This window comes from Fukomys damarensis, unplaced genomic scaffold (genome assembly GCF_012274545.1).
Source record: "Fukomys damarensis isolate Sample0158 unplaced genomic scaffold, DMR_v1.0_HiC HiC_scaffold_14, whole genome shotgun sequence".
Classification (NCBI taxonomy): Eukaryota; Metazoa; Chordata; class Mammalia; order Rodentia; family Bathyergidae; genus Fukomys; species Fukomys damarensis.
The window spans coordinates 4,016,917-4,039,362 of NW_022900926.1; the positions used below are offsets into that span (position 1 = coordinate 4,016,917).

Here is a 22,446-nt window from a genome sequence, read left to right on the forward strand (position 1 = left end):
GGGGGTGGCACTCATACTACTTTTCCAGAAAAAAACCAAATGCAAGCTAGTGCTATACCAATAAATTAGCTGACTTTAAAGAAATAGATAAATTTCTAGAAACAAAGAAATTATCAAAGCTGATTACAGAAATGTTTTCTATCAGAGGAGAAAGAGAAGTCTGGATAGATTTATGTTAAGTAAAGGAACTGAGTTGGTGCTCTAACATCCACCCACAAAGAGAAGCCCGAGCTGAGGCACCTGGTGCCCTTGTGCACCCTTGACTCTGTAGGCTGCCTGTGCCTGTAGGGAAGGCTGACTCAGTCTACCCCGCAGTCCCGTCAGTGCACCAGGGCTCCTCTGCACCCTGGCACCCTGTGGTCCAGAGTTTCTCAGTCTACGTGGTGAGAGACAGGGACAGTACAGCTTCCAGCCATCTCCCTGGTCAGCTGAGTGAGACACTTGCTCAGCACCACTCCCTTGGGGCACAGCTGGTGTTTCTCTGGAAGTATGTACAAGTGTTTGGATGAGGTTTGGCGGCCCCTTCCCCATGACAGAGGGACCACAGCCTGTGCTGTGATGTCACCCTGTGGGACTGAGGGTGGGGAGCTGACCTCATGCTGGTCTTGCTTTTGTTGTTCAAGTAATAAATCATCTGACATCATCTGAGCTTGTTGTCTCTTCACACAACTGATCTACGGAAATATGTGAAGAGTCGACCTTACTTACAGCTGCAGTGCTAACGCCTATGACGTTAATATCCAAATTTCTATCATGCAATACAAGCCAGTAAAAGAATAAAAGACAAAACCCACGTGATCACAACAGAGGCTGAACATGTATCTGAAAATTCAAACATCCATTCATAATAAAAACTCATAACAATTTGGATACAGAAAGGAAATTTCTTACCTGATGAAGGGAATGTACAAAACTCTCACAGCTAACATCGTCATAATTGCTAAAAACTGAATCTTTCCTCCAAAGATTGGGGATAAGGCAAGAAAGTGTGATCCTGGTGCTTCTGTTGACTTGCACTGGAAGTTCTACATGTAGATGAGGAGGAGAAGTACGGTGATGAGGATGATAAAGAATGAAGACACCCAGATTGGAAAAGAAAAAGGATTAAACTGCCATATTCACACACCACATGCACTTTATGTAGAAAACGTCAAAATATACACACACAGCCTAGGCTATCACAAAAGCTGAGGAAGATTGCAAGATAAGGCTAAGGGAATGCAAACCAATGGTATCTGGGGTGGACTGAGCAATGGTCAACGTGGAGCGTCCAGCTGAACTGAGTCAGCATGGTTGGGGCATGGAGGACCCACCTGAGGACTGTTGCCACTGGCATAAAAAGAAAACTGAAGGGGAAGGCCTCTGGCTGTTGGTTTTCTAGGAGAAGTTTGCTGCAGTGGTTTCCCTGATGTGCATTTGGCTGTTCTCTCATCGTAGGAGGAGCTGGGGGCCTCGCTGTCACTAGGAGCGACTGCTGATCCAATCAGGGGGGCTCTGGTCCTCTCCATCAGTGTCACTGCCTGGCCCAGTGCAGATCCCTCAGCTGGTGTGGCACAGAGCCTTCACCCACCAGCTAGGCTTTCCAGCATCCACCACTGGCCCTTGGGCCTTCCTCGTGCAGGTTCTTGATACAGACTTGCATGAGACATTGCCATGGGCTCTAGGTATCTGGCCGGATTCGTGCAGGTCATTGCCTTGGGCACTGTGTCTTCAGCTGGCCTTTGCAGGACTCTGCCATGGGATCTAGGCTCTTGGCTGGATATTTTGGGTCTCTAGTGTATGGTTAGATCTCTTGCTCTCCTCTGCATTTGACTTTTTGGTGAATATTATAAAATAATCCTATAAATTATGTGTCCTGTTTAAATCTATTCCCTTGCAAACCCTGACCACAACAGTATTCATACTCTATCAATAAAAATCTAAAAATGAAAATAAGATGGCAACACCATTCCAAAACCATTGAAAAATATAAAATGCTTAGGAGTGAATATGGCAGAAGTAGTTGCAATATTTACTTATACAACATTTATATACAATATTTACTTATACAACATAAGCTAAAGATCTGCATAAATGGAGAAGCCACATTGGTGGATTCGATGACTCGGTATTTTCATAGAGTAATCATCTGCAAGCGCCGGTGGACTTTTAGTAGAAACTGACAGGGGCTCTGAAACCTTTTTACAAACGCAAATGAAGTAAATTACCCAAAACAATTCTGAAAAAGAAGAACAACGTTGGGAAAATTATTTGATCGAACTCAGGCCCTTGTGCTTGCAAGGCCGGCGGCAGAACCACCGAGCTAAACCCCCGGCCCGTGGGTTATTTGTGTAATACCTTAACTGATGCACAGCTTTCTTCACATGCATATACTTCATCCACTGACTTTGAACATCTTCAGAGAGCTGTACAATTATTAGCATCATTCAATATTAGAACATTCTGATCAAACCCTCAAAAGCCCTCTTCTCCTTAAGGTGTACCCTGCTCCTCAGCTCCCCACAGCACCAGGCAAGCGCAAATCCACTCTGGAGCTCTACATCTGCCTTCGAATATTCGAATGCTTGCTTTAAAATGAACGCATATCCTAGGTGGCCTTTTGCGACTGTCTTCGCTCTACTTGTACAGTTTTCTAGGCTCGCCCGCGTGGTAACGTGCCAGTACTTCATTCTTGTTCACTGCTGGAAACTATTTCACTGTACCACTGTGGCACATGTGCCTATTCTGTTAATGGGCATCTGGGGTGTTTCTTCTCTGGATTAGTGCACTATTGTTAATAATTCTGCTATCAATATTCATGTACAAGTTTTTGTGATTGTGTAAATTTCATTTCTCTTGAGCAAACATTTAAGCGTGAAACTCCTACATACTAACGTGATGCTGCTTAACTTTTTTTGAGAAATTGCCAGGCTGCTTTCTAAAGTAGCTGCATGATTTCATCTTCACTTAGGCAATGCATGAGGGTTAAATTGTTCCAAATTCCCTCACATTTTCTATCATAGATTTTATTATGTTATATATTATACATATATGCATATACAAATAATACATATATTATCATAGCTTTTATGATAGCTACAGTATGTTGGCAAGCTTAGCTCCTTTTCATTTATGTTTCATTCATGGCTAAAGATAATGTACATCTTTTCATAGTTCTATCTCCTTTGTAGAATGTCTATTCAAATCCTTTAACCATGTTGTAATTGGGTTATTTATCTTTATATGACTGAATTTTAAGGGTATCATTCTGGGTACAGTTTTCCATAATATATATAACTTCCAAATATTTCCTCATGCTTCTGTGGATTGTGGTTTTGCTTTCTTGATGGTGCCCTCTGACACTAAAACATTTTTAATTTGTTAATTTCAATTTGCCTATTATCTATTTCGCTTTTTGAGCTTTTTTGTCCTATAAAAGAAATCACTGCCTAACAAAAAGCCATGAATACTTACTCATCTTTCCTAAGAAGTTTACAGTTTTAGCTCTCACATAAGTGTCTGATACATTTTGAGTTAATATTTGTATACAGTGGGAGGTCTAACCTCAGTCTTTCGAATGAGATAGCCAGTAGTTTCAGAAACATTTTTTGAAGACTATTCTGCCCCACATTAAATTCTCTTGGCACCCTTGACCAAAATCTATTGTTCATGTGTTTATTTCTGGTTCTCAGTTCTATTCTATTGGAATAAATGCTTGTCTTTATTTCAACACCACTTAGGTTTGGTTACTGTAGAAGTTTTGTGTTTTTGTTTTTGTTTTTCTAATGAAGAAATTGGAAAGTATAAGTTCTTTTTTTAGACTGTCTCAGCTATTTTATTCTCTTACAGTTCTATACAAATTGTAGGATCACTGTGTTAATTTCCAGATAAAGGCCTCTGAGATTTTTGTAGAGATTGTGCTGAATCTATAGACTTAATTTTCAAATATTTTCATTTTAACTGCATCCACTTACAATCTATAAATTTTTATTTTCTTCCTGTAGTTTTCATTATTCTTTTCGTACAATGTTCTGTTTTTTTGAGTGAATAAGTCTTAAACATCTTTTGTTAAATTTTGCCTAAGCTAATTGCATTGTTTACTCAATTTCAATTTTGAATTGTTCATTATTAGTACATAGAAGTACAAATCATTTCCACATAATATTTGTAGCAGTGCTGAACTTATTCATTATCTCTATTAACTTTTTGTGGATTCATCAAGTGAAGAATTGAAAGCTAATTTTGAAACACTCATATAAAGAAAAGCTATTGAATAACAGAACATGCTATAACATAGCACCAGCTTATTAATTCCAATAATAAAGGGGTTAGAGACAAAGGTCAACAAGGTTATTGAACCTAATGCAATACAATGTTCTGCACATATTTTTGAATTTTAATTAAAATAAGAAAGACAATATGTGATTTGTTTTATATAAAATAATATACACAGTAATGTCTAAATAATTAAAACAACAATATAGGTGGAGAAAAAAGTGGGAGATAAAGGTTTTCCTTTTTCATACATTCAAATGTTTGCCTTTCTGATGTTTAAGTTCATTGTATCTTGATAGCTAACCTCAACAGTAAAATGGTAGTTATGTCAGCTTTCCTTTACTGTGACAAAATACCTCCAAAAATCAATTTAAATGAGGAACGATTAATTTTAGCTCATGGATTGAAAAGACTCAGTCCTTGGTTGGCTGACTCCACTGCATTTGGGCTGTGTTAAGACAAAGATCATGGCAAAGAATGTGTGGTAGAGCAAGATTCTCACTTCACAACATCAAGGAAATATGGAGAGAGGACAGCTGGTTTCCCAATACCCCTCCAAGGCCACACCCCAGTGACCTCACTTCCTCCTTGGGCCCCACCCTCTAAAGACCCCAGCACCTGCTGATGGTGCGTGAGCTGGGGGACAGGAAGCCTTCAGGGACATTTAAGATCCAAACCACAGCTTCTATACTTGGGCAGCAGGAAGGATGTTTCATGTGTAAAATGGCACAGAGAACAAGAAATTCCACATGAATCCACTGTTTCCTTTAGAAAATCCTTTCCATAAAATTTTGCTAAATGTCTAAAAATGAAACTCAACACACCTATTGGTAGCCTCTAGGGACTAAGGCCCAGCACATTGTACTTCGTAAGCAATCGGAGATAACTGTGTAAAGATAGATAAGTAGTCTGGATTCTCAGAAAGACTTCATTAAAGTAAGATCAGCACCCAGCACCAGTCTCTCTGCTCTCAGGAAGTATCACTTTCATGTACTTTGTGTGACGATAAAGCGCTCATTATAACAAGGAGAAAAGTTATATGACCCAGAAAGCTATATTTTACTGTTGAAAACAGCAACTGTTAAATGCTATGAATCCTTGGAAAGATGATTTGGTCACTTGCATTTTATTAGAAATATAATTGTAAACCATTATAAAACAAAAATGATGCACACCATCACTCTCTCAGATCTGCGGTTCGAGGTCCATGAAACAGTGCTTATCCATTTTGAAGGTGACGCTGGGATCCTGATGCCCTCCCTGAGACTGGAACATGGTGGCACATGGAACCAAGTGAAGCTAACCTTCAGGCAAGTACCTCAGGACTTTTGAGAATTTGTATGGAGGCAAAAATTATAGATCCATAGCTCATCAGAAATTCCAGAAATTTCAATCACTGCCTGATTGGGGTGGGCATGTTTTGGAATGGAACAACACAGAATTCTCCATCACAATAATTCACAATAATTTTGAGCCTAATCCTGTGTTTCTTTACCTGTTAAAAAAATTGAAATAATGTTGTTAGTTACACTGCAGGATATCAAGAACCCAGCACTTTACCCAGCTGAGTACTCATTGCTCTGGAATTTTTATTACTTTATTCTTACTCTAAATGTAAGAGTTTTCAGGAAGCTTCTGCCAAGGACTAGGTACACAATCCTGATTTAGTACATAATAGTGCTGGCTTGGTCACAGCTAGATGGACAGACAGCCTTGGGTCCTGCCAGAAAGTCCTCGTGCATAGCTCAGTATTGGCTCTCAACAGTAGCTCACACTCTGGCTAGCAGGACAGACCCCAGAAAGGAATCTTACTGCTTTTCTCACATGCCCGCTAAGTATTGGACGAGAAATTCAGAGAAAGCTTCCAAATGGAAACAAAATTATTGGGTTTGATCCAAAAGTAAAGTCTGCTATTTTCAAACTGAACCTATGCTTGAACGCAGAGCAAAGTGGGTGATCATTTTAATTAGAAGTCTCCTTTTTGTGCCAACACCACCTAATAGCAGCAACCAAGGAATACTTCCCGAAGTTACGCCTTAGAACCAAAACTTGGGAAGTAGTCAAAGTAGTCAGGATCCAGCTCACAACAATCGCCAACCTTTAAATTTAATAAACCTCCTAGCTGGACTCTTCACCACCAGTATAATGAAGAGTGTTCTGCAGGCACCAGATAAAGGATAATTCATACTCTGGCAGCAATATTGAACCTGAGAGACGATGTCTTAGTCACTTTCTCATCAGTGGAACACAATTCCAGGCACCCACAACTTACAGGAGGAAAGGTTTCTCTTGGCTCAGACATTGTAGAGGTTTTGAGCCATAGTCTGCTGGCTTCAGGGAGGGACAGCGTGGCAGAGGGAGGCAGAGTAAAGGAGGCACTGGGAAGGGGGTGGTCACCCTTCAGGTCACACCCAGAGACCTGCCTTTTCCACCAGAACCTGTCTCCAAACTAGAGGTCAGCTCTCAGCCCCACCATCCAGCCATCTTTGAAAAGCCCCGCCTGTGTATGAGGCTTTGGGGGACATTTTACTTGTTTTTGTGTGTTTGTTTGTTTTGTTTTGTTTTGTTTTATACCGGGGATCAAACTCCATGTGCTTGCCAAGCAGGTGGCAGTACGGGACATTTTAGACCCAGACCATAACCATTGGAGAGGCCGGCCCAGAAGAAACCTTTAGGAGATTTGTTGAGGAGTCAGATCAGTGCCTGTTGTCACCACCTGCCTGCACACGGGGCGAGACAGCCACAGAATCATCTGTCACTCTTCTCTCATGCCTGGTCCAATTTACACACACGGTTTTAGGCAGGAGGTCTTGCGGGACATTTGATTCTTTTTAACATTCTGTGCACCACCTACATGAAATGGGATGCGAGGCAGGTGGGCTGTTTCTCCTATCAGCCCCTATGGAGGTCTGTATTTAATCTGTAATTTAACATCATTGCCTGCCACCTCCTTATATATCTCTTTGAATACCAGTGTACAAAGCAGAAAGGACAGTAGAAGTGAAAGAAGTGATGTGATAACAGATAAAATCACTGTACTTACATCAGACCTCCATCAATAACTCACCACCTGCCGTTTTAGCGCCATCGCACTCGAAACTGTTGGAAACAATCATCTAAACATCAGTTTGTTGCTGGTCAGGAAAGTACCTGACAAAACTATGCAGCTGTACTCGTTTGCGCACTGGGACGAACAACAGATCAGACGTTTCAAGGGCTCCGCCATGAATCTCAGCCCCTGGAACATCAGGAGAACCACAGCATCCACTGGTAACAGGCCCAGCCGCTGGTCTCTCAGCTCCCACCAGGCATTGAGGACCCGTTGCTCATGACACCACTGGGCCTGGACGCCCTTCTCCGTTGTTCTTGGCGGTAAAGGAAGAGAAGTGTCCAGTGAGTCTGCTATCACTGCCAGTCTTGGCAAAAGGTCCACAAAGCCTTTCTTCTGCCTGCAGACACGGTTGGAGGATGAGGAACGTTTCCAATGGGAACAAATGGGCTGTGTGTTGAGACACAAAACAGAGATAATAATACACAAGAAGAGGAAAGTAAACAGTGCAAATAAGGTAAATGCTAAATTACGTGATTTTTATTATCACCTCAGATAGCACAAACTTCTACAGGTGAGGGCTAGCATGGGCCTAGGCTTCAGAAATACCAACATGGGTGAGAACTGATTTCGAAGTGAAGGAGTATGCACAAATAATTGGTCCAGGTTTATGGTGACTCCTTTACAGGACGAAGTAATGATAATTTTTTCAGTGGAACAATTGTTTTTATCAAGCAAACACTAGACTGAAATGTGAGACAAACTGGATTCACAAGGAAATGTTTAATTTCAGATAAGATTGAGAAAAGTAAAAAGCTGGCCACACTTTAAATTTTCAAACCATTGTTGTTAAGAAAGCTATTTGTTCCAGTGAAGTAGAATAAAATATAGTCATTAAAATGTAACTCATCAAGTTTTCGTTTGCTTGGAAAAATATTCATGAAAAGTTAAATAATGAAAGAAATGGAAAATGGAAAGTGCAGCGTGTAGAGAGAGCTGAGTTATTTCCTTAGAGAAAGGGGACGATTCTTTTTCTTTGCTTCTGGGGGAAACAGGGTCCAAACAAGGAGGGTGGGGTGTAGGATAGAGAGACATGATGTAGCACAGGAAGCCAGAGCACTCTGGAAGATGACAACCCCCAGTATTCTGCTCTGAGACTACATTTGCCAAAGGAAACCCTTGGGCCTTCACTTAGTGCCTGCTGGGCAGAGTCTTCTTTTGTGAGAGAAGTAATTTAGGGCAAATTCAGAGAGCTATGTAATTCTACGGGTGAAAACTTGGATGGATTCAAAAAATCGCAAATCATCATTTGCTAGGCAGTAAGTTGGATCTGGAACTGACCTGCAGAGGGTCCCAAGCTCTCAACAGAACGTGGGCCAAGGCCTCGGAGTGAACCAGGGGCACAGTCTGTACCTTTAATAAACACTCCCTCCCCCCGCCCCGTTACCAAGCTGAGAGATTTCCAAATCATTCTCTAGTGGAAATTATTACTTTGATAAGTAGAGAAAAAGACCACACTAAAACAAAGCCACGTCAGTGACCACGTGAAATGACAACTAATAATCTGTCCAGAGGTCCAGGGGTAAAATCCACACCAACGGGGCAGGGCCAGGTCTCGGGTCATTGGTTGCAAAGAACATAAAAGGAAAGGAGCAAAGCCAAGCCAATCTAGACCTCAGGAAACAAAATCCAACAGGAGGGGAACCGAGGGCTCCTAGCTGAATGCTGTAAAGGGAGGCAGAGAAATCTTGGACTGACAGCGTTGAGCCAGTGGAACAGCCATTTTGCAGACATTCACAGAATGCCTGCTGAAAGGCCTTGCAGTAAATGCTCTCTGGTCAACGAAGAACACTGTGACTGTTTAGATTACAAATTATTGTAGCGAAAGACACATTGCCATGAATCCTCATCAAAATACACCCCCCCACACCTTGCACACACTTAGCCCGTAGTTCGTGTCACTTTTTTTTTTTTTTTTTTTTTTTTCTGCTGCAGGCTGGGCTCTCATTTTTTATCCTCTTGTTTCAGCCTCCAAGACCACCAGAATTATTGCTGTGTGCCGCCATGCCCAGTCTCACTCTTTTCTTTATTTTTTCAGCTTTAATTGAGTTTATTGGTACATTTTAGGGATACAGTGCAGTTACATTCATTGTTGGGATCATGTACCTCTGCATGGCAAGTCTTGATTCTCATTTTTTCCCCTTACCTCTGCCCTCCCTTCACCCTTTTTTTTTTTTTTTTTTTTTTTTTTGGTACACAGGGATCGAACTTGGGACCTTGAGCTCATAAGGCAGGCAGCAGGAGCACAGAGCACGGAGCTAGATCCCCAGTCGTCGTGTCACCTTCTGAAGCGGTTCTAGCAGCCTCTTCGTGAGTGTCTTTGACATGGTGGGTGCCGTGCTGTGCAGGCGGATCAGAAGAGCAGGACGCTGTGTCCTTACCAGGCCCACTCTTGAGCCCACACCAGGTAAGTTGCTGCTCTTCCTCAGAGCCCAGATGTCCCTCCCAGAGCAGTTCTGGTCCTCCACAGACCCAGAGACCATGGAGCCCACTTGTCACAGACCGAAGCCTCTGAAAGCGTGAGCAGAAATACACTTTTCCTCTTTTGTTTGGTTTCCTCAAGTACTTGGTCACAGTCAAAGCAAGCGAAAGCTGACCGACAGCAAGCCTCTGAGAGACACTAATGCTATTTGTATTTATGGATAGTGTCAATCTCGCCTTATTGCATGATCTTGCTTTATGGAATGAAGCGATTTTTCAGTTCCAGCTCTCTCACAATTTATGGCACCAAGATATTTTTATTTCTTCACTTGAATATAAACTTTGAATTTCACCTCATGGGCAAAAATACATGGAATTGTTATTATATTACAGCCTATTTAATATTTACACAATATTACACTGTTCACTCAGAGGATATTATAGTATAACTAGATTCAGTTTTTCAGGAGAAAAACAAGACCTAAATGTAAGGCAAGAAATGTCTGTCTGCACGCGGACTTTGTTCACGTGTGCCTGCGCCGTTCTGTGAATTAATTACCTGGCACGCCTGGTGCATGGCCGCTATCAGTATTTATGGCTCAAATGATTTCAAATGAATTCAATATTCATTGACTTAAAAATGATATATCTATTTGGTGGAGTTGCTGGAGACAGAATAAAAAGGAGATGCACTTGAAAGGAAAATGTTTTGAAAATGAAGTATTGCAAAGAAAAAGCCTAAACTCTAGAGAGTGCTTGAAGTTTGGGCTGTGAGGGAGCCCGCTTCATTTCAGATGATTACAGCTCCCTCTGGTGAGTGAAACTTATACTTCACAATGTTCTCCAAACTAATGCAGGGACAGGCTCCCTAGGTACGCCTCAGTGAGAGAGGAAGTTCTGCTGAGCCGCCGCATACATAGGTGCACCTCTCAGGCTAGGAGAAGATTTCCGATGAAAGGCGAGTTCAGCTGAACTTAGTGGACGCTGCACACGGTGTCGGGGTGCCCGCACCCCGTTGGCATGCTCTGTTTTTGTGCTCTTACATATCCATCGAAATAACTTAATTTAAACAAAGCCAACTAATAAGTTTAAAGTCGCCCATCTGATTGTTCAAGTGTCTGCCCAGGGTGAATTCATGTCAGAAACAGTTCCAGTACCAGAGGTATTTTTAGGTAACATGAACATTCCACTCCTGGAAACAAGAAATATGAGACGTGGGTATCTTGAATTAAACAGTGACAAAACATACTATGTCAGAAGCAGCGTCACCTGCAAGTTGATCCACGAAGTAATATATAGAGCCGTAAAATATCTTTCCCCATTGTCATGTGTAACGTAATTTTCAGCTGTCTGAACACATAAATAGGGCCCCAAATTTCCCTCCCTCCTCTCTTAGACCTTTGGTGATGTGTCCCTTTGGCAGCATTCTTTCACTGTGCAGGTTCAAGTTCTCAGAGATGCAGCCCTCTGGATGCTGCACTCCAGTGTTCTCTGCCAAGCCCCCCACCCCGGCCACACACACAGTAGCAAGGCCAAATAAATACGCGTTCACACTAAGGCACTTCGGGAGTAAAAGGCATCTTGTCAGTAGCTACACTGAGCAACCAGATACTGGGCCCCTGTGATAATGCTCCCCTGGCTCGTAATACTCTTTTCTTCTAATGTATTGCATAACTTCTTTCTTTTCCTGGTGAAATAAAAGTCTCACAATCAGTAAGGAACTCTGCTGTTGGATATTTTTTCATTGCCATACTCCCAGCACCTACACAAATGCTCATAACAGTTGCTTTCTGGTGTTGGTTGAATAAATAAATCCACTGTGGTTATTCAGTAGAGCAGACAATACTTGTTCACTCACCTCACTGACGGGTAGCACAGTTTTCCCTCCCTTGAGTGGGGGCTGCCTACCTGACCCATAAAATGTGGCAGACATGTCCCTGTAACGCCCAGACCTAGGCTCTCCAGAGACTAATGGTTATTGTTTCCCTCCTTTGAGGACTGTTGTATTTTGCCCACTTCCTCTTCCAGCTCCTTGGAAAAACCAGCCTCACAGAGCTTCCCACCAAGCGCCAGGACCGAGGGCCAGGAACAGCGTACCCTCTTGTATGAGCCAACACGAGCAAACCTTCCAGTGACTATAATTCCAGCAAATAACTCAGAGACCAGAACTGTTCCATTAAACCCAAGCACAAACTGTAACAGTTACTGTGTTCTATCGCTGTGTGTAAGGTGGTTGTTTATCCAGGTCAGATAACCACTATAACTAGGCCCTACTGTATCCATTCGAGTTACCACAAAAGACATCCAGCAAGTTTGAAAAGAGTTGCCTAAGGTAACTATTCAAGGAAGAAAATACATCGTCAGGAATGGTATTTCCTTGTAAGAGGCGATTGCTACGCAAAGACAAAAGTGACTTAGGAATTTGTGAGCAGGATGTGTACAGGGGGACTTTGGGAAAGTTCTGCTAAATCGGCAGTGAGAAGCTCACCACCAGATGGAACTGAGTTCTTGGAGGGGCGCGGTAGGCCTAGGAGAGCGGGCAGAGGTAAGAGTGTGAGTGCAGTGCAAGGAAGCAAGAGGGCCTGCTCATCCGACGGCGTGGCCAGGGCTTTATGAAGAGACGGGAAATAAGAAAAGGAGATTAGCAGGAGGTCCTGAAGCCAAACACGGTATTTCTTTCACAGTCAGCAGTGACTGTTTTTTTTTTAACATTTACTGAGTTTTTCCTCAGTGATTACAAAAATTACATGTAAGTAGTATAAGCAGAAGATTTTTAATTATAGAGGAAAAAATAAATCATCCTAAATTCCTCTTCCCAGCAATGCTGACTGTTAATCTTTTCTTATGTTTCCTCTGTACGGTATTAGTACAACTGGAAATGTGAGACACAGATACCTTCTATATTCATTCTTTCGCTGATATTCATTTCATGATTATCCGTCTACCTTAATTTTTTGAAGACAAAAATCATTATGATTTTGAAATCATTATGATTATGAAAATATCATTCTCTCTTTAGCAAATACCTTCCTGGAAAATATTCACATGATTTGCAAATTTGGGCATAGTTTTTATATGAAGACCAGTTATGCATTTACCTGTATTATGTACTACTGTACTACTCAGCTTTGTGTTATTACAGGGAAATGCTGAGAACCATTACTTTACAAAGACAAAATGGTTTTCTGGCTGGTGATTCTGGAGAGTCTACTGTAAGGTCAGACTGCACCATGATTTTGGGCCCCTGGTGAAGACAACTCATCATGTACAGAGGAGAGGTCAGTCACATAATCCAGGAAATAGAGGGAATGATGCTGGTGCCCAAAAGCGCCTCTCCAAGGCACATGAGGAATGACCAAAGGACCCCACCTAGGGCTCATCTCTTACAGGTGCACAGCATCTGCAGTAGGGCCATTCAGGAGTCTGTGCTGAGCCTTGAACACACGAACTTTTGAGGGACATTCATCAAACCGCAGCACTCTGCGCTCGGCCTCTAATGTTCACATCCGCATCACATTGCAAAGGGCAATTCTGTCATCGGGAGCCCCAGGGTCAACCTTTCCAGTATTGCTCAAAAATCCAAGTCTAAAGTGTCCTTGTAGACTCAAAAGAAACTCAAGTGTGAACCACAGTAAACGATGCTCAGTGGCAAGCTGCTTACTTTCAGGATGCAGCCGTGGGACAGACACAGAGTAAACGTTTGTAATCCACAGCGAGGAGTATGGCAGTAGGAGGGAAGGCCCACCAAAGGCAAGTCTGAGAGCTGGCATTGCAAGGTGACATCTGAAAGCTCTAGCTCTCAGGCAGACTTGCCAGGATGTGTGCCCCCGGGAGCTCGGGCACCCCGCCCGCTTACAAGCTGGTGTTGCCCACAGTCTCTAGTGTTCCTTGGTAGGTCTTGCACCTTGCCAGCCACTTTGCCTTCCGGCGGTCCCCACTGCAGTTCTAGTGTCACCCCACGGCTGTCCTGTGCACGGCTGCTGCAGGGACTGCATTACCACAACTCTGTGCCATGACCTTTGTAGGACCCTTACAGATTTCCAGGACAGCCTTGCACATCACTTGGCTTCTTTTCCTCAGTGCTAAACTCTGTGGGGAGGACATCCTCCTTTGTGACACCTTCATATCACCTTTTTTTTGACCACACTGTTTTTCCAATCTTTCCACTCTGTGCCATTTTGCTCCTGATTCTCACTGCAAAACTAACCAGAAGAAGTCAGTAATCCCAGTGATACAAAGTGCTTTGTGGCCTTTAAATCACCTCTGCCAGATAAACTAATCCATTACCATTAAGCTTAGCATCCCCCAGAGTATCAGAAAACAGACAAAATATATACAAATGGCCTCTAGCTCCATTCTCAGTAAAGTCCTCATTTCCCTTTGAAACTTCCTCTGTATGGCCTTTACTGTCCACATTCCTGTCAGCATTCAGGGTGTCTGAGCCCCCAAGAATCATCAGTTCAAGTACTACTCAGTATTTTAAACATTGTCCAGCCTGTTCTTACAAACTCCTCCCAAAAACTAATTCCAAAGGCTCCTCCACATTTGCAGGTATAATTCTAGGAATAGCTGACCCATTCTTTGGTAACAGTTTTCTGCATTAGCCCAATTCACGTTAGTATAATGAAGTACCTGAGGCAATGAATTTATAAAGAGAAAAGATTTATTTTGGCCCATGGTTCCAGACGTCCCAGTCCGTGGCTGGTTCACGATGTTCTGGGCCCCTGAGGAAGACAGCACTTGATAGTGGAAGCACACAGTGGCGCAAACAGCTCACACAATGAGCCAGGGACAGAGAACAATGCTGGGGCCTCACAGTCCCCTCTGCAGCCAACCCTCACGGTCTCCCATGAGGCCTGGACTCCTGAGGGCCCATGCACAGACATGTGAGGGACACTCAGCCAAACCACAACTCCTACCCAGAAGGGTTTCGTAAGAAACAGCCCTATGAAGCATTTTCCACAATGATTTGATTAGGAATATTGCTAATTGCATCACAGCTTACATTTGGGAATAAAACCTTCTTTATTAAATGAGGACAAAATTACCTTTTTTTATTTTCTTGTAGATGCTATAAATCACTAATATCCTTTGCTTTGTTTGCTTGAAATCTTTTATTGTTTTGTTTTATTTGCTTTTTGACTTTATTAGTACACATTTGTAGCACGTAATGATTACATTCACTGTAGGGACCGGTACATGTGTGTAACACATCTCAATTCCCTTATCCCTCCGTCTCCCTTTTATTTTTCCAGCATCAGATTCATTTATTTGCTGTATAAGGCCTCATAAAGTTAATTATCACATATATAGATTGAAAACCAGACTAATAGGCCAAAGAACATATAAAATATATATACTGAGTCAAGGCACACTTTTAGATACATTGTCTAAGGGCTATACTTTTAAGGATCATTTCTATAGTTGGTTACTAGGGAGATATATTATCTATTCTGGATTACACTGTCTTCTTTTTCTTTCTCTTTTTTTTCTATTATCTGCCTTTTATTTCATATATATTTGGGGTTTTTCACCTAAGAGATACTATGAGATATTTGTAGTCTCAAGGTATATCCTTTTTCCTACAAATGACTCAAGATTTTCCTTGTTTGTGACAGAGTAGTACTCCATTGTATATACGACCAGTGGGCCAAAGGTCTAAACACTAGAATAAAAACACTTAATTTTCTGGAAGACAAATAAATAAAACTTTTGAAGACACATGTGTAGGGAAAGACTTTCTGAACAAAACCCTGGTTTCATAAGAAATAATAGCAAGAATTGGCAAATTAAAAAACTTCTTCATAGCAAAGGAAATCACTAGCTGAGTGAAGAGGTGTCCTACAGAATGGGAAAAAATGCTAGTTACTCTTTACACAAAAGACTACTATCTAGAGTATATAAATAACTCAAAAAATTAGATCCCCCAAATTTAAGGACCCAATTAAAAATGGACATCTGAAATGAACAGACAAATCTCAGATGAAGAAATACAAATGGCCAATAAATACATGAAAACATGTTCAGCAGCACTGACCATTTGAGAAATGCAAATGAAAACAACACTGAGATTTCATCTCACTCCAGGAAGAATGGCTACAATCAAAAAACCAACTAATAACAAATGCTGGTGAGACCATGGAGGGAAAAGAAAACGTCTCCATTATAGGTGTGACTGTAAACTGATACAATCACTATGGAAATTAGTATAGAGATTCCTCAAAAGATGAAAAGTAGAAATTCCATTTGACCCAGCTATTCCACTTCTAGATATCTTTCCCCAAAGAGCTAAAATATCATGTCACAATGATCATAGCTAAATCTTGGAAACAACCTGTGTCCATCGACAGATGAATGGGTAAGGTAGTTATGATTTAAATATCATTAAAGCAAGCATACGGTTATCTTCTCTTTGTGACAATTTCCTGATTTATAATTTAATATTTTTACAGCACTGGTAACTTCATCAGTAAAATTAGTCCATTCTGGTATAAGGCAGCTTACAAATAAATAAATGAAAAGATAAAATGAATATTATTTTTCATCCACTTAAGAATAATTAAATAAAGCAAAATAGTGATAAAATGGAACTAGGTATCATACAAACTCCGGAACCAGAATCATCAAATGAATTGATAGGTGAAAATATCCACAATTTTTACAAATTCGTGCATGTTGACGAGTAACAAGAGAAGTCATAGAAAATGCAAAAATTCTCAGGGGAAAATGCAGAAAATTATTTACTTTCCCAAATCATAGCCACACAAGAAAATAGGATTTGAACTATTCATTGTATAGGAAAATGTTTTGTAATTTAAAGAACAGCAAGGGTAGCTTGCATACCTTTCCTTCGGGGAGAACACTTGGGCAGGGAGGCTAATCACTGAACAGAATCCTAAACGAAAATAAAATAGATGACATAAACATTTCACATCTTGAACTCATTGTAGATGGGGTTCACCTCAAACTAGAATGACAAACGTGAATGTTCCTTCCCAAAATAGCACATACGAAGGATACATGCCTCTGTGGAACACTTGGCCCCGGGAAGTGCAGAACAGTGTCGCGGAAGTCATGAGTAGCCATAGCCTAAGAGGGTGAATTGGTCACATGAGGTATTTGCTCAGCTCTCTCTGTAGATTTGAAGAAGGCTTTGGAGCTAAGTGAGTAATTGCAGAGTGAAATATTTTTTGGCAAGAATCATGCTATATCTAGCGCAAGAATTGCATAAAATAAAAATTAAATGCAAAACCTATTTGTATATCTTCTATATGCAAAAAAAGGAGGAGAAATTTTTAAAGAATTAGACTTCTTTGCACTTTAAGGATAAATACATCATGTGGGCAAAATGCCACATGGTCCAGGAGGCAAGATTATCAGTTCAATTAAGACCTCCAAATTAATACAAATACCTCTATTCTCTAAAACTGTCTAATGGAAAATTAACTGGAGACATCGAACGTTTATTTACAATAGTTATTACCTCTGAAATAAATGGAATAGAAAAAAGTGTGTGTATGAGAGATATTATAAAAAAATATGGTCAATGTCTAAATTCCAAAGATTTCTTACAGCCAAAGACACATTGCCATTAATCCCCTACAAAATACTTCCCTCACTTTGAGCAATCTTCTCCCGTCATTCTTCTTGCTTTCTGAAGCAGTTCTGGAAATGCTCCTTCCTGAGCGTCTTTTGTTGTGCGATTGTGGCTGCCTAGATGTCCTAAATCAGTATGAAAGCTTTACCTTTCAAGGTCATTTTCACTTTGGAGAAAAGCAAAAGTCACATGGGGCAGTTCTGGTGAATAGGTGGGTGGGGACACACTGGAATGTTTCTACTTTGACAGAAGTTTTGTAACCGGAGGTGATGTGTGACGTGGATCATTGTCACGATGTAGTATAAAACCAAACGCCCATTTCAAGGGCTGTTTTCTATGCACATCATTTCTACAAAGTAAAAACAGTACAGTGTGTGCTCATCCACCTTACTTATAGTACCTGGCATTGTGAAACTTCTGGATCTTCCCCAAAGTCAAAATGATCATTAAAGGGAAATGTTCTGAATCAATTCAGAACATCAAGGCAGCAGTGACAACACCACTAAAGACATTCTGGAAAGAGGGTTCCTATGCTGCTTCAGAGAGTGACAAGGACAATGAGCTAAATGTGTTGGAAGAGAGAGGGAGTATTTCGGAGGTAACTGAGGGCAGCATGTCTTTTACTGTCACAAGTTATTTTTTAAAAATTTAAACATCACTATGCTATTTGACCACACCATGTATATTAAATGGAATTTCCTGTCAAATCCACATAACACGAGAGAAAGAACATGAATTTGAAGACCAAGTGTCCTGGCTTCTATCCTACCTGAAAGACCCAGGAAATTTGCAGTGCTGGTGTATATACCTGCATTTTTCTAACCCTCAAAAACAACATTAGTTTGTTTTATGAAAGGGAAACTGAAAGGAGGTTATTCATTTCTAAGATCTCCAGGCATGTAAGTGACTGTGTTGGAACTCTGGAACAGGATATTTCTAGAGCCTGCCTTCCCACTTCCAAAACTGGTGGCTAGTAGCAAGGATTCCCCTGGCCCTGACATTTTAACCTGCCACAGTTTCACGCATGCTAGCTAAAGACATACATTTCCTAAGTCAGGGACAAAGGGCTGTGTTATCCATAGACCAGACAGCCCAGATTTGCATCAATCCCTCTTTGTCCCTCAGTCCCGTGGATACAGTGCAAAGGGCCACGGTAGACGTTTGTGTTATAGCTTATGAACCTGCAGTGAAAGGGACGCCCAGTTTTATCAAGTGTGATGCTAACCAGCACGGTCATCCTTTGTCCCAGGTGGGGATACAGTGTTTATCATCCTGGTGAGGGAACAAATCTGGCGTCTGCCCAAGGATATCCCATCAACTATTAAGACTGACAGGCAAATAACCTTTCAGAGGTAGCCTGAAATAAAACCTGTCATGTTCACATAGAAATGTCTTGAAGAATTTCCCTCACAATGAGCAGTGTCTGAGGAAAAGCCGATTTCTGTGGTATCTACAGCCCAGAAAGCCCCGACTGGTAATGCTGAGATGTTCTTGGTTCATGTTTGCATATGTTAATATCTCAGTCTCGTCAAAACTTGGATCCCTGGGATCATGGGTCTATTAATCAGTCAGTCCCCAAAGGGACACAAAACAGAGGTGAGAACAGCCCCTAGGTGTAGAAGTCTGGCAAAATTAGGTAGGAAGCAAGTGCTCTGAGCAAGTACACAATGTTAGGGCAGAAAGTCTCCCCAGCCAGGAAAATCCCAGCAAAAGCCCTTTGTACGGATTAAGCCAATCTGTCAGAACCAAGTGTACTTCATTTCCTAGTACTCAGGAAGTTAGGTTCTAACTCCTGGGCAGGGGCTGATTGGTTTCCTGGCCAGGGTAATAAAGATATGCTTCTCTCTCTGGCAGAAGTCGTGTCGCTTAGCTTCAGGCACCAAATACTCAGATTATCTGAGCAAGAATAACTCCAGACATTTTGGATTTAGAGCTGTTCATGCACTTCTTGTACAGATTAGAATTAGCTTGCAGGGTCAGCAGTGCTGAGCTTCTTGATGAAAGACATAGTGAGTCCAGGGAATGGAGACCAGCGGAGGGTGGAATTGGCAGGGAAAAGACATAAAGAGCAAAATGAGGAAATCATTGTTTCACGGAGATAGGAAATAACCAAGTGAAAGGTCAACAGGAGAAAAAAAGAGAACAAACTTGTGCCTTTCTACGCAAGATAAACTACCCAAAAATTAGAAGTGAAATGCCACACAATGTCCACACCAAAATTTACTTGATAGCAGAGAAACAGGCAAATGCTTAGAATTTGCAGAGAAAATGTTCCCTTCTGGTTATTTAAAATAAAACAATATTCAACAGCTCAATTAAATATTATCTAAACCAGTTAGCTCTAAGATAATACGATTTTCTTGCTAAACCCTAGGGATTGGATAGCCAAGCCATCGTGAGTTTTAGGTCTACTGTCTAACACATTGTATCACCGGGGAGAATATCATCTTTTTTGTGTCATTTTCACTGTGATGAGACTATTATATGCAAGTCCTGTGCTTGTTTCTTGCACAAAGTCAGTATCACTTGCTATATTCTATTGCAGTCATTTCCATAATGAGAGTAATACTTGCTGCTAATATCAGTAATTACAAAGAAAGCACGGGCATGCAGGTCTCCGATATATTCTAGGATGAAATCTGAAGAGAACCTAAAGGACACTATTTTTTGTCTACTTGTAAGTCATGGTATTCTCTTGTTTTAATTCAAAGTTTTGCCAAGGATGAGGCAGAGAAACTGGTGGTGGCTTTTCTTCAAACTTTGTATGGATAAGAGACTTTTCCCTATAACTTTGTTGAATAACAGGAATGAGGAGAAATAATTCTTCATTCAAAAAACTTTAACTTCCTGTTTAAATACTATTCATGTAGAAAATACCTAAAAAAGAATGTAAAACTGATGAAGACCTGGTTTGTTTTCTGAGCTATGATGGGTTTTACTTTTGCCTGAAAAATATCCTGAAAGTATTTCAATTAAATGCACTAATATAAAACTAAAACTAATTTTTAAATTATTCATAGTTTCCAAACTTTTCATGTAATGAAAAGATTTCCTATACTAACCTCTTTCAGATCTGAAATGTAAAAATTTCATTTTAAAACTTGTCAGTTATGGAAATTTTTTGTGTAAGATATTTCCAGATTTATTGTCAATTTCCTCAGTAGCTCATAAAACTACAAATTTACAAAAAAAGACAGGTTTTAATTACTTATTTGGGTTCTCTTCAATGAGTATATATTCAGTGAGAATGTACTAATAAGACTTCTATAATTCATATAAGAAAGGTGATCACCACTATTGGCTATTTCTAGAAACTCTTGATAAGTTAAAAATAAAGTTTTTAGTATTACACGTATCATTTATTCATAACATATTTGCAGTTTAAAAATATTAACTGAATTGATACAGAAGAGAAAAGCTGATTTAAAAATGTTAACAATCACAGCCTTTAGGCTAAGTTTCAAGTTTAATGCTGCCAACAGCAGAATGACGTTATCTGGGAAATTCAGTTCAAGTCAAATAAAAATATTTTTAATGATCTCTATAAGAGAAAGAATTTCTCCGCAAGTGTGGAAAAATCTTTAAGTCTAAACCAAATGTTCTGTACCCTCCAATCTCAGATTAGTCCTGGACCTACAAGTCATTACTGATCTTCCCAGTGTGAGAAGATAAACAGGTCCAGTGGAGGTACCGATCTGGGAGTTTCCAAATGAAAACATTAAAACAGAGCAGCCAGAATCACAGATTTATCATTTGAAACCTTGGCTTTTCCTAGCTGAGGAGATTAGAAAAGTGCCAAATAAAAAGCAAAACCTCAAATTCTAGGTTATTTTGTTCAGAAAACATGGATAAATAGTAGAGGTTAGCTGTGAAACTAATGAATATTTGACTCACAAACTAGAGCTCTCCCTTGAGCAGGTAATCCCTAGTGAATAACATTTTTAAAAATTATTAAACAGTTTCATCTATCAATTTAATAAAGAAGCTCTCCAACATAAAAGAGGGAAATTACACAGCATGCTACAGACTTTCACTCTTTTAAAATTTTGCTTTGAAAACAGACCAGCTCCTCAGTACTCTAAAATCCTAAGTAGGAAAGCAGAACCAGGAGGAAGGATTATTTTTAAAGGATTTTATTTAACAGAAGTTCTAAACAGCCTAACAGCTGCAGGTTTTCAGCGGACGTCTTTTTACAACAGAGAAGAGCCCGTTTGCGCCTGACCGCGGTAAGGGAGCTGCTCCAGTCCAGAGAGGCTGCTCCTCAGCAGGCCCTCCCAGGACCCTTGTGGCACTGGGAGCTGCTCCATGCTCGGCTTTTCCCTTTCAAACAACCTCTCTTCGGCCCCTATCCTATCCCCCGCCAACAGCCACCCGTTCAGTTTCCCCATCCTCGCTGACAACACCATTTCTTCTAACAGAGAAACCCAAGTGTCCTGGGGCCTCCACACCCACCCGGTCCCCAGGCCCTCTCCATCCTATCCTAATTCCCACAGCCCATGGCGATTACCAAAGCACTCTCCTCCGCACCCCCAAGTCTGGGACGCCCTGGTTACCCCACTGAAGTAACCCACATGAATTCTGACCTTGAAAGACGCTCAAGTCCACCGTCTCTGTTTCTGCTCCTGAGAGACCACACACTCTAGGACGGGGCGGCTTGGATTCGCCGCGAATCCTCCTCACCAGCTCCGTGAGGCCTTCGGAACCGCGGGCAGTGAGAGGCAGCGTTACATTTGTGACCACATGGAACCGTGTCTGTGAGTCAAAGAATGAAAGAAGAAGGAAGGTAAGCCCGGGGCGTGGTGAGTTTAAGTGGATCACGTGCTAGGGGAACTGAAAGGAGATGCAAGTAAAATGGCAGATTATAAAACCATGCTCTGTTCTTCAGACAATGGGAAATCCCCAAGATTGTTTAGCAAAAAACCCTTATGCCTTGATTTCTGTTCTAGATCACTCTGAAGCATTAGGTGAAAAATTAATTTAAGTGGAATAAATTACTCCCCTGAACATGGCTGAAAAATGAACTGCTATCTAGTTTCACTTGGTTCCACTAGCAGACAATGAATTT

The 22,446-nt window shown here is 41.1% G+C and overlaps 1 long non-coding RNA gene across 1 annotated transcript in view; it reads right to left on the reverse strand.

Annotated features, from left to right (window-relative positions):
* LOC104872100 overlaps nt 1–22,155 on the reverse strand; it is a 25,557-nt gene extending 3,402 nt beyond the window's left edge. The window contains exons 1-3 of the long non-coding RNA XR_783056.3: nt 21,965–22,155; nt 7,298–7,753; nt 892–1,025 (exon numbers count right to left, since the gene is read on the reverse strand). This is a non-coding gene — a long non-coding RNA (uncharacterized LOC104872100). The remainder of the gene's footprint in view (nt 1–891; nt 1,026–7,297; nt 7,754–21,964) is intronic.
* Between the last annotated feature and the right edge of the window lie 291 nt (nt 22,156–22,446).